At 50.8% G+C, this 11,637-nt stretch overlaps 1 long non-coding RNA gene across 1 annotated transcript; it reads right to left on the reverse strand.

Moving 5' to 3' along the window:
• Positions 1–2,828: 2,828 nt before the first annotated feature.
• Positions 2,829–11,603, reverse strand: LOC130680015 (uncharacterized). Its single transcript, XR_008993013.1, has 2 exons — positions 11,479–11,603; positions 2,829–5,753 (listed from the first exon to the last, which is right to left on the reverse strand). It is a non-coding gene; the product is annotated as an uncharacterized LOC130680015 (long non-coding RNA).
• Positions 11,604–11,637: the final 34 nt, after the last annotated feature.

Here is an 11,637-nt window from a genome sequence, read left to right on the forward strand (position 1 = left end):
TGCACCACCTGTAAACGTGCTTCATGCCTTGAGCTGTGCTCTTAGAAGTGGCTAAGGTGTGACTGGGTGGCGTGTGTGCTTCACCACACAGACAGAGCGGGTGTTAGAGTACTGTGTCTTGTTATTCACAAGCCCTTTCAACCACACCTGAGTTAGTGCCAACGGGCGACTCAGGGAGGATGGGGCCAGTGGGCAGGGCGTTGGAGGAATGGAACTTCAAACCGCAGCCCTGACCTCCTCTGGGGACAGCAGGGGGGCTGGGGGTTGAGCTGATCACCGGCAGCCAATGGTTTAATCAGTCAGCCTACCTGTCGACACCTCCTTAAAAATCTACAACAAAAGTGGTTTGGCGAGCTGCTGGCTGGTGAGCATGTGGCGGCCGCGGGCGGTGGGGGCATGGAAGCTCCACCCCCGCCCTGCGCCTTGCCTGGCACCTCCTCCATCTGTCTGCCCCTGAGTTGCATCCTTTACAATAAATGGGTAGTAGAGATTTCCTGTGTTCTGTGAGCCTTTTTAGCCAGTTATTGAACGTGAGTGGGGGTGGTGGGAACCCTGATTTACAGCTGGTTGCTAGAAGCACGGAGGCTCGGACTTGGGATTGGAGTCTGAAGTGGGGGTAGCCCTTGGGGCAGAGCTGACCCTGTGGGGTCTGCCCTGACCTCGGGCAGATGGTATCGGAGTTGCTTAGTGTTAGGGGGACCCCACGCATGGAGTCTTGAGTGTTGTGAGTCGTGAATTGAAAGTTCTTTCATATTCCAAGTCAACTGCAGTGTGACTCTGGGCTCAGTTGGTAGAAGGACAACTTGGGGACACATACAAGGTACTGTTGTAGGACAAAGTGTGTCCCCCAGAAAGAGATGTTCTGGTCCTAAACCCTGGAACCTGGGAATGAGACCGTATTTGGAAACAAGGTCTTTCCAGGTGTGATGAGTTGAGATGAAGTCAGACTGTATTAGGGTAGCCCTATTTCCGTGACAGGTGGCCTTGTAAGAAGGCCACGTGAAGACACAGGCATGCAGGGGAGGACAGTCACATGGCCACAGAGGCAGAGGTTGGAGGGACGTGGCCATGAGCCGGGGCTTGCTGGTCACCAGTAGAAGCGGGGAGTGTGGCCCTGCCACGCCTTCGCTGTGGACTCTGCCCTCCACACCGAGGAGAAGATAGATTTCTTTTGTTTTAAACCACCAAGTTTAGTGTTCATTTGTCATGTACCCCAGGGAGATAATACAGGGGCGGAGGTTGAAACAGAGAGCAGGTGTCCACTGCCAGGTGCCTGGCACAGCGCACGGGAAGCACTTCCCCACCCGCCTGGGTGGTGGTTTCTGCGGTTGGTCTGCCCCTGGCCATTTCTAGCCGTTGGCCCCCTCAGGCCGGAGTGGGTCACTGGTGTGGGTGCTGGGTGGCCCCGGACCATGCCCCCGTCTCGCACCTTGGCAGACAGGCCGGTTCCCGGCTTCAGGAGGAGGCTTGGCAGGCGGCAGATGGTCCTGCTGGGAAGTTCCCTGTGTGGGTAGAATGCCTCTTGGCCATGCCAGGGGTCAGCAGAGAGGAGGGTCAAGAAGGGCAGCTACCAAGGGTGGGGGAGAAGAGGGGCATCTAGGGCCCCACTTGAGGGGGGATGACTCAAGGACCCACCGGGCAGGGCCCCCCACCTCACCCAGTGACGTCCCACCGCGCACCTCCTGGCCGGTGTGCATAATGCTTCCATCGGGCAGATTTGTTGTGTGGGGTCCCCCTTTGGAAGGCAGTGGGGGAGGCAGCATGGCGCAGTGGCAGGACACACCCTGCAGGGCCAGGCAGGCGGGTTTGGGTCCCATCCCCGCCCTGCCTCCCACTTGGGTGTCCGGAAGGCCCCCCTCCCTTACTGATCCCCGGTTTCCGACTGTTGGTTGCTTGAATGCTGAAGGTGAGCAAGCACCACTGGGGTGGCCTCCCAGAGAGCCCTCGGGGACCTCGGCCAAGCTGAGTTTCTCAGGTGGGTGGAGCTCCGGGCAGCCGTGCCCCGACCTGGAAACAAGAGCCCAGGGCACAGAAATGCTGGTTGTGGCTAGGTTGTGGCCTGTGGGCCACTGGGCCAGTGGCTTGTGTTTTCATCAAATCTGTCACCCCGGGTAGGGCGGGAGCCCCCTGTGGGATAAGGGGTGGCCATGTGCATCATGATACCTGACACCGCACATGAGTGGACAGCTGCTTATGAGTCACACAGACTCACAGTCGGGGTGGGGGCTGTAGTGGGGTGGACACCATGGGCCCTTGAGACCTACTTGAGAACAGGCTTTGTCATGGAGGGAGGAGTAGGGACCCTGGTTCCTGTGGGGAGATGTCATTGGTTGGTTGGAGTGATACAGCGGCTGGCAGGAAAGGACACCGGTTGCTTGGGGATCAGTAGGAGCCCTGCCTGTTCCCTGGATCAGGAGGGCTGTCCGGCTAGTTGACCTCATCCGTGGGAGGCGCAGTGGGGGGGCTACTCAGGGCCTCCCGGTTCTAGCCACAAAGGTTGCAGTCTGCCACGGTGTGAGACGGGGGCATGGTCCGGGGCCACCCGGCACCCACACCAGTGACCCACTCCGGCCTGAGGGGGCCAACGGCTAGAAATGGCCAGGGGCAGACCAACCGCAGAAACCACCACCCAGGCGGGTGGGGAAGTGCTTCCCGTGCGCTGTGCCAGGCACCCGGCGGTGGACACCTGCTCTCTGTTTCAACCTCCGCCCCTGGTAGCTGCCCTTCCTGACCCTCCTCTCTGCTGACCCCTGGCATGGCCAGGGGGTCGACGACCTGGAGAGAATGAAGGGGCAAGGGACACAAAGAACGGACAGCAAGACAGGATGTCTGATCAAGCTGGCAGTTTATTGTTTGCAGGCTCAATTTATACAGGTAGCGAGGAAGGGGTGGGTCAGAAGGTGATTGGGCTTTAGGTGGCGCCGGTGGGAGCGGAGGCCCCGAAAGAGAAGCAGGGAGTTCGCCATTTTGTGGGTGGGGGCCCTTGGGAGGGAGGTTTTAAGGGTGGGGCTTTCCCCTGGGGCAGAGGGTGTTTTTTTTGATTAACAAAGGACAGAAAAGCGCATGTTGCTAGGTAGCTTAACCACTAGTTCTAACTTAGGAGTTTACTAAATGCGTTTCTTGGTAATAGCGGAAAACTTGTTTCTAACGCGTGGACGGATTCATTGTTGCTGACTTTACAGGAGACTTTAAAGGTTGCTGTTGTCTTAAGGCTTTCGTAACCGAGCCTGCCTAAAGGCCCACAGGTTTGCTCCCAACATCTCCCCCGTTTTTCTTATATTGGAACAGCCAGCCTAACTCCAGCTGGGTCAAGGCCTGTGCCTGTCTTAGGTTGTATGGCTGAAGGAAATCCTTACCCGTCATGGGGCTATAGTCCTCTAGCGACTATACCGTCTTAGGTTGGTATTCCCAATACAACCATATCTTACCCGTCATTGGCTACCAGTCTTGACTTGATTTGTTGTCAGAATTAATATTTTTCAGTGAGGATTCTGTAAAGCTGAGTACTCCAAGGGGTGGGGTGGGGTACAGAGGTCTGATCCTCAGTGGGTACCTGGCGTATGGGTACCTGACGTGTAAGAACTCCTTTAGTCTTACAGACTGTGCTGAAGGGAGTTGCTTGATTATGCACAAAATGTCCTTATTTTCTGAGGAGAGGAAGACACTGGACACAAACCACTATGCAATCAGACATGTCCCTCAAGGCAGGTTTTTCGCTGCCATTACCCTTGGTACTCAGCCAGCTTGCTCAAGGACTCTTAGAAGAGTCATCCTGATGTTTATATCTGCTGGAGGAGGGAGCTTCCTCATCACTATGGCAGGCAAGTTTGTGATAGTGGACTTGAATAGGCTTGCCAACAAGGGTGTCTATTTGCTTCTTTACAAGGCTCGTCAAATGTTTAAGAGCCCAAGGGCCAAAAGACAAGAGCAATATTAATCCTATAAGGGGGCCTATGAGAGAGGGTAAAAGAGTAGTAAGCCATGGAGAGGTGGAGAACCAATTTTTATACCAACTTTCACTCTGCTCTCTTTCTATTCTCCTTTTTTCTAACCTTTCTCTAACTCTTCTCATACTATCTCTAAGTACTCCTGTTTTGTCAGCATAGAAACAACACTCCTCCTTCAGGGCGGCACAAAGCCCGCCCTGCTGCAGAAAGAGCAGATCTAGCCCTCTGCGATTTTGGAGAACTACTTCAGCAAGGGACGAGATCGAGTCTGTCAGGTCAGAGATTACTTTTTGCAATTCTTGGATATCTTGATCTATAGTGGCACTGAGCTCGTGATAGCGGGAGTTAGAAAGAAGCAGAGAAGATATGCCTGTGCCTGCACCTACAGTCCCTAGGCCAAGCAAAACAGCGATAGTAACAGCAGTAATGGGTTCTCGGCGGGAGCGTTTAGGAAGAGAAGGGTCTGAAGATTGTTCCCAGATATGGAAGAACTCATCAGGCCGGTAGTAAATGAGCCTGGGTATAACTTACGAGAACACAAAATCCATGCTCTTGTAAAATGGGATTGTAGGTACAGGGGGTGAGTCCATCTAAGCAGGCCCACCAGGTGTCATTGGGGGGAACTATAAATTGGGGTCCCTGTTCAATGGGGAAGATTTCTCGACAGAGGTGGGTGTACTCGTGAGGGATCTTTCAAGGAGTGTTAGTTATACAAGTCCCATTACCGACTACTTGGGCTAAGGTTAGGCCTTCCCAACTAGCGCGTTCCCAACGGCAGTTGTAGGTATCATTGGAGGTGGAGAAGTTGCCAGGGATTGCGGCACCTTCATAAAAAGGCGGGGAAGAGTGGTAACATAACCAACATTCGGCGGTAAGCTCAGGAGTGGTGGAATTAAGACTAAGGAAGGTTTGATTTATAGGGTGAGGACAAGGTCTTTAGAGCTCGCTAGGGCGGGCACTGGCGACATAGGGGAGGGTTTAAGACTGCCGGTGGTGAAGCTATGGTCAGGCGAGGGCGGAAGGCTTTGGTGGGGGAGGGTGCTTCCCACCTAGGACTGTATTTGGGCCTATGGCGGCGGAAGGGGTGGCAGGGAACTCTTTAAGGAGTTTAATAGTAAAGGTGATGCCTTCATCATAATGTTCTTTATATAAGCGAAGACCCCAAGTATATCCTTGTGTCCAGCTTGAGGCCTTTTTCCCTGGTTCGGTGAATGTGATTGAAAGAGGGTTGCACCAACCTTTAGTAGTAGTATTCGAATTTTTGCATCCTGGGATCACATCGTCTGACCAAAAAGCGCTGTGGTGGGGATAATGGGCTTTGACAGTAATATAATCCCAGGAAGAGGAGGGCTTCCAGTAACCATCTCCTGTGGTCTCACATCCCCAAGATGCACAATAAAAATCTGTTTTGCCTCCGCATTTATGGAGGAGTTCACGGGGTCGGTGTTGCCCGGGGCAGACATAAAAAGTGTATGACCTAAGGGCTGTTCGGCGATGTTCATCAGAGCAACCGGGGGAATCTGACGCCCCACGAGGAGTATTAGGCGCTACACTCTGCTCAAGAAGATCTTCTACACCCCAAGGGGCTCCTGCACCTAGGGCTAATTTACAGAGATCGGGTTGTAAAACACTTGGCCACCAGACGTCTGGCGAGATTTGAGAGCGGGACCAAACAACATCTCCTCTTTCAGAAAGCACTATCCAGGTGTAGTTCCAGGGAAAGTGTCGGGATCTCGCGGGTTGTGGAGCTGGCTGATGGCTCAGAGCTGTGGTCATGATCAGGATGAGGACTTTTGGCGACTGCATCTGCAAAGATAATTTGTCTCAGGCGGAGATGGAAGCTCCAGTCTGGACTGTGGTAAGTTAGCAGTTTTAACTAGCCTTTCAGGGAGCCATCAAGGCTCGGAGTTTTGCTGGTCATAAATGCAGACGGACCCTCGGCCCGATAATAACGGGGTCGGGACCTTTCCATGCGAAAGTCAGTGGATCTCTCCATTTTACTAACGCTTGAAGTTCATTGGTTTTTGGGTGCCATAACCGATCAGCAGCTGAGCATTCGTGGGAGTCGAGCGTCAGGAAGTTAATGACAAACAAGGCATGGCTAAGTTGATTATGGGGACTGATAGTTGTATACAGGAGGGGATTGTTCTTGAGGCGGGAGAGTGTGTTTTTAAGAGTTTGATGAGCTCGCTCTACAATTCCTTGTGCTTGGGGATTATATGGGATGCCTGTGATATGTTTTATCTGGAAGTCAGAACAGAAGCGCTGAAATTTAGCTCCTGTGTAACCTGGCCCATTGTCGGTTTTTAATGATCTTTGGCTTGCCTAGCACTGTAAAACAGCGCAAGGTGTGGGTAATGACATCTTTAGAAGTCTCTCCAGTAAGGGGCGACGCGAAGATAGAACCACTAAAGGTATCTATAGTAACATGGAGGTATTTCATCTTTTTAAAGGGGGTGAAATGAGTGACATCCATTTGCCAGATTTCATTCAGGATTAGTCCCCGAGGGTTTACTCCTAAATGAGGAACAGGAAGATGTGGAACACAGTCATTACATCTTTTGACAATTTCTCGGGCTTGCCCTCTGGTAATTTTGAACATGAGCTGCAGAGTATTTGCTGAAAGGTGGTGGAGGGAGTGAGCATGCTGAGCTTGAGTTAGGGGTGCACTGCTGAAAGCTGGCGCTATTAAGGGAAGAGTACGGGTGGCCTGGTCAGCAAGGGCACTGCCTGCTGAAAGAGGGCCGGGGAGTCCTGTGTGAGCCCGCAAATGGCCAATAAAAAAGGGGTTAGAGTGTCGGACTATGAGATATTGAATTTGTCTAAACAGATCAGCAGCGTTGGAGGAAGGTTTAATAAAGGGAGTGGTTTCTAGGAGAGATACTGAGTGGGCTATGTAAGAGCTTTCTGTATAGAGATTGAAAGGGGTATTAGAGAGCAATTGGAACACTTGGAGGACTGCGTAAAGTTCAACAAGTTGGGCGGATGAAAAGGGAGTGGGCAGGGAGACGGGGGTTTTATCTTGAATAACATATGCCGCCCCCCCTTGTTGCTGAGCCGTCTGTGAAGACAGGAGGGCTTCTTGCAAAGGAGAGGGGGAGGTAACTCTGGGAAAATCTAGGGGATGTAGTCTGCTAAACTGGATTAAAGGGTCAGTGGGATAATGATTATCTATGGTTTCAGCAAAGGAGGCACAAGCGATACCCCAGTCATCGTTGGTTTGTAGCAACCAATCTATCTGCTCTGTAGTATATGGAACAACAAGGATATCGGGATCTTTACCAAAATACTGTCTGTTTAGTTTTCTTCCTTTTATAATAACAGAGGCAGCTAGGGAAAAGTAAGGTGTTAGGACTTTTACAGGTTTGTTGGAGAGGTAGACCCAAAGAAGAGGCTTGCCTCGTTGTTCAAGAGTCTTGGTAGACTGCCAAAAAACTCCTACTGGAGCATGGGTGGTGGCACAAATGATAAGATATAAAGGAGAGGAGTAGTTAATCTGAAAGGAGGTTTGTAGAGAGATAGCTTGATTTATCTGTTCTATAGCAGCAACTGCTAGGGGCGTTAGGATGCAGGGGGAAAGGGGATGCGAGTCGCCTGCTAGTAAATTGTTTAAGGGAGTCAAACTTTCAGAGGGAAGTTTTAGGTATGGCCTTAAAAACTGTAGGTTGCCTAACAATTTTTGAAAGTCATGCAGTGTTTTGAGGGAAGAAGTGTGAAGCTCTATTTTGGGTGTGAAAATTCGGTGAGCTCGGAGGCTATAGCCTAGGTAAGTATAGGGTTCAGAAAACTGAATTTTATTGGGAGCAATTTTTAAATGGGAGGCTTCTAGGGTTTCTAGAAGGTGTTGAAAGCAGGCAATGCTTTGGGCTTCATCGGGGGAAGCAATAAGGATGTCATCCATATAATGAAGGAAGTAAATATGAGGCCATTGTCTCCTAACAGGGTCTAGAATTCGGGCTATGAATTTTTGGGCTAAGGTAGGGCTATTCGCCATACCTTGGGGAAGAACACGCCATTGATACCTAGGCGTTGGTTTGTTAAAGTTGATTTGAGGAAGGCTAAAGGCAAAATGGATACAATCATCTGGGTGGAGAGGAATAGTAAAGAAACAATCTTGCAAGTCTATAACAATCCTATAATAGTTTACGGGTATAGCAGCAGGGGATGGGAGGCCAGGCTGCAAGGCACCCATAGGGACCATAACTTTATTAATGGCTCGAAGGTCTTGTAGTAGCCTCCATTTGCCTGATTTTTTTGCGATGACGAAAATGGGTGTATTCCAAGGAGAATTGGAAGGTTCAGTATGGCCTGCTACCAGCTGCTCCTGTACAAGCTGCGTGGCTGCATGTAGTTTTTCTGCATTCAGAGGCCACTGATCAACCCAGACAGGCTCGGTTGTTTTCCATGTTATTTTATCGGCATACTGCTGGGGTACAGGTATGATTGTGGCCTCTAGGAGAAAGGGAATCCCAGTCCCTTTCTCTGAGTATTTGATGCGATGGTCACAGGAGTTCTAATACCTTGTGCATTCTTTCCTAGCCCTTGGCCAGGCAAGTAGCCTTGTGTCAGCATTTGCTTGGTCACTAGCTCATTCGGGCTACACATAATAATATTCATTTGAGAGAGAATGTCTCGTCCCCACAAATTGACTGGAAGCTTAGGAATTACAAAAGGAATAACTGTCCCTGAATTCCCTTCCTGATCTGACCAATGAAGGGACTGGGAACTAACTTGAGGATTTTGAGACTGTCCGATTCCTTGTAGGTGGGTGGTGGAGTTTGTAAGGGGCCAGGAAGAGGGCCACTGCTCTTTGGCAATAACAGTGGCATCTGCTCCTGAGTCTAGGCCTTGAAAGGCTTTCCCATTTAAGGACAGAGTTAGCATGGGGCGGGCACGCGTGATTTGTTGAGTCCAATAGACATCTGTGGTGCGTATGTCACTCGTTTCACGGTGCTCTTTAAGGCACTTATTGGAGGAGGGGATAAGGGGTAGGAGAAGAAGTTGGGCAAGGGTATATTTTGCTGGAATATATAGAGGGCCCCTAAGAGTGGAGGCTAGGATCTGAATTTCTCCTTTGAAATCTGGATCAATTACTCCAGGGTGTATTTGAAGCCCTTTTAGGGAGGCTGAAGCGTGTCCCAGAATTAAGCCAAAGGTGTTAGGGAGGAGGGGCCCTCGGATGCCTGTCTGTAGAAGCTTTGTCCCTTCTTCTGGATTCAATATTGTACTGGTGGTGGAACAGAGGTCCAATCCTGGACTGTTTTTTGTAGCTCTCCAGAGGTCTGAACCCAATTGCCCCGGGGTTCATCTTCTGCAGGGGGGCCGGTGGCTGCCCCCTGAAGGGGTTTCCCTGATTCCTAAAAGGGAGGGGCAGGCTTTGTATATCGGTTTTTGACCGGCATTCTCTGGCCCAGTGATATCCTTTTTGACATCTGGGACAAGGGGTGGAGGGGGGAAATGGATTAGTTGGTTTAGGGGTGTTGCCAGAATTGCTAGGAAGGGGCAGATTAAGGCCAGAATTGGGAGGCTGAGGGTTTCGAGGCTGTGGGCAATCTTTAGCAAAATGCCCAGGCTGCTTGCAATTAAAACAAGTTTTTTGTGTTGAGCCAATGCCTACCCTTTGCAAGGCAACTCCAGTAGCCAGTCCAATGGCATGACTAGTTCCGGCGCCTGCGCAGAGGCGCACGAAGTCGGACACTGACTCTTTGCGATGATGTCGAAGCAGGTCCTGACAGACTGGATTAGCATTCTCAAAAGCCAGCTGTTTAATAAAGGGGTTGTCTGGCTCTTGGATTCCGAACATGCGCTCAGCTGCCTCTGTAAGGCGGCTGACGAAAGAGCTATAGGGCTCGTCTGCTTCTTGCTGTATCTTAGTAAGAGCGGCAGTAGCGGCTCCTTTAGGGGGTAACTTTTTCCAAGCTCCGAGGCCAGCTTGTCTGACTTGAGCCAGGAGGCCTGTGGGAAAGCGTGCTTGGACTGCTAGAGTTATAAGGAGCTTCACCTAACATTCTTTTTGCTGTCTAGTCTCGGGAACTGGGTCGGGTAAGATTTTTACTTTCAATTTCTTTAGCGAATTCGGCAAGCTCGGTTTTTCAAAGAACAAAGTCTCCCCCGCTTAGGGCTGCGCGAGCAAGCTGATGAAATTCATTTGGGGTAAGCCAATCATTAGTGATAGATTCTAGCAGAGCTAGGGTAAACGGGGCGGTAGGCCCATAATTGGAAACAGCTGACTTGAGCTTTTCTAGAGCTCGGATATCTAGGGGTGTAAAGGCTGTTACTGGAGGCTTGTCGTTAGGACACGGGCCTCTTTCGGCTCGGTCTTCGGGGCCATTGTCTAAATAGTCATCTTTATTGTCACGCCATGAGTCTCTCTGGGTTCTATCAACAAGAGCAGTACTCACGGGACCTTCTTCTTTCTTATGAGGATCAGTGCTCTCTTCTTCAGGGTTATCGGGGTCAAATAATCTAGGGGAGGGGCTCCGGGGAATAGAAACTCCACTCCGTAGGGAGACAGGAAAAGTCAGGACAGGGTTGGGCGATTTTTTTGTTTTGTGAAAAAGTGATTTCGAGGGAGGGGAAATACTTTTAGAGGAAGAATTTGGGGTGTGGGTTAAATGGATTAGTTTGGAGAGCTCTTGATCTAGGTCGCGAATGGCTTGTAGGAGTTGGAGTTGTTCTTTTCAATTTTTGACCATCTGCCTGAGGACTGAGAGGTCATTTGCAGCATGTAAACGCTTACGGGAGAGAGAGGAGGAGGCGGGAAACACTTGGTCAAGAACAGGGGAGTGATAAGGTGGCGGGGGGATGAAGGGGGGTAAGGTTACTGCTTGTGGGTGAAGCGCAGAGGCAAGGGCGACGGTAGGGGCTTTAGGTGGCCAGTCAGGATTATTATAACGCGCTGCCTCTTCCTCCAAAGTGGCTCCATCAGCGGGATTAAGGGGCTCGTCAGGATTTAAGTCGACAAGACTAGGGTAAATATTTGGGGGAGGGATAACAGGGAGAGGACGGGAGTCAGCGGAATTATCAGGGGAGGAAACTTTTTCCGTGAGTGATGGGGAAAGAGACTCAACCGTCGGTAAGGGTGGGAGTCTGTCTGATATTTTGGAGGGGTTTGCAGCGGAATCTGAAGGATGTGTTTTGAGAGAAGGGGAGGCTGGCCAAGAAGCTTCGGAAGGGGGACGAGAGCGGGATCTCAAGGTTTTTTCTCCCTCAATGACAATTTTCTGTAAATCGGGCCACTCGCGATGAACGCGCAGGACATCATTAATGAGGTTCCAATAGCTAAATGCTGACACAGGTACTTTTTCTGGACCAAAAACTCTATAATAGTCTTGAAGGCAATCGCCTACTCGTTGCCATTTCTTTTCACTAATGGTCCCTTCTTGAGGGAACCAAGGACAGACATCTTCTAGAAAGACAAAAAAAACGTTTCAAATCTTTTTTCTTAACCCTTGTTCTTCGTGTCCTGAGGGACTCTTTGAGTCCGGCTATAAATAATTCTTCTTGGGAGGATGCTTGCCCCATAACTTACCTTCCTAAATGCGTCGCCGGGGAAATACACACGAGTCTGTCTCACGCCGGGTTCAGAACGTGGCGACTCAGGCGAGGGTCTCGCTGCAGACACCTCCTTTCATGGGTGGGTGGGTGGGGGTGGGGTGGGGTGAGGTGGGCCCACCCCACCCCCACCCAC

The sequence above is a fragment of the Manis pentadactyla genome, chromosome 12 (assembly GCF_030020395.1).
Source record: "Manis pentadactyla isolate mManPen7 chromosome 12, mManPen7.hap1, whole genome shotgun sequence".
NCBI lineage: Eukaryota > Metazoa > Chordata > Mammalia > Pholidota > Manidae > Manis > Manis pentadactyla.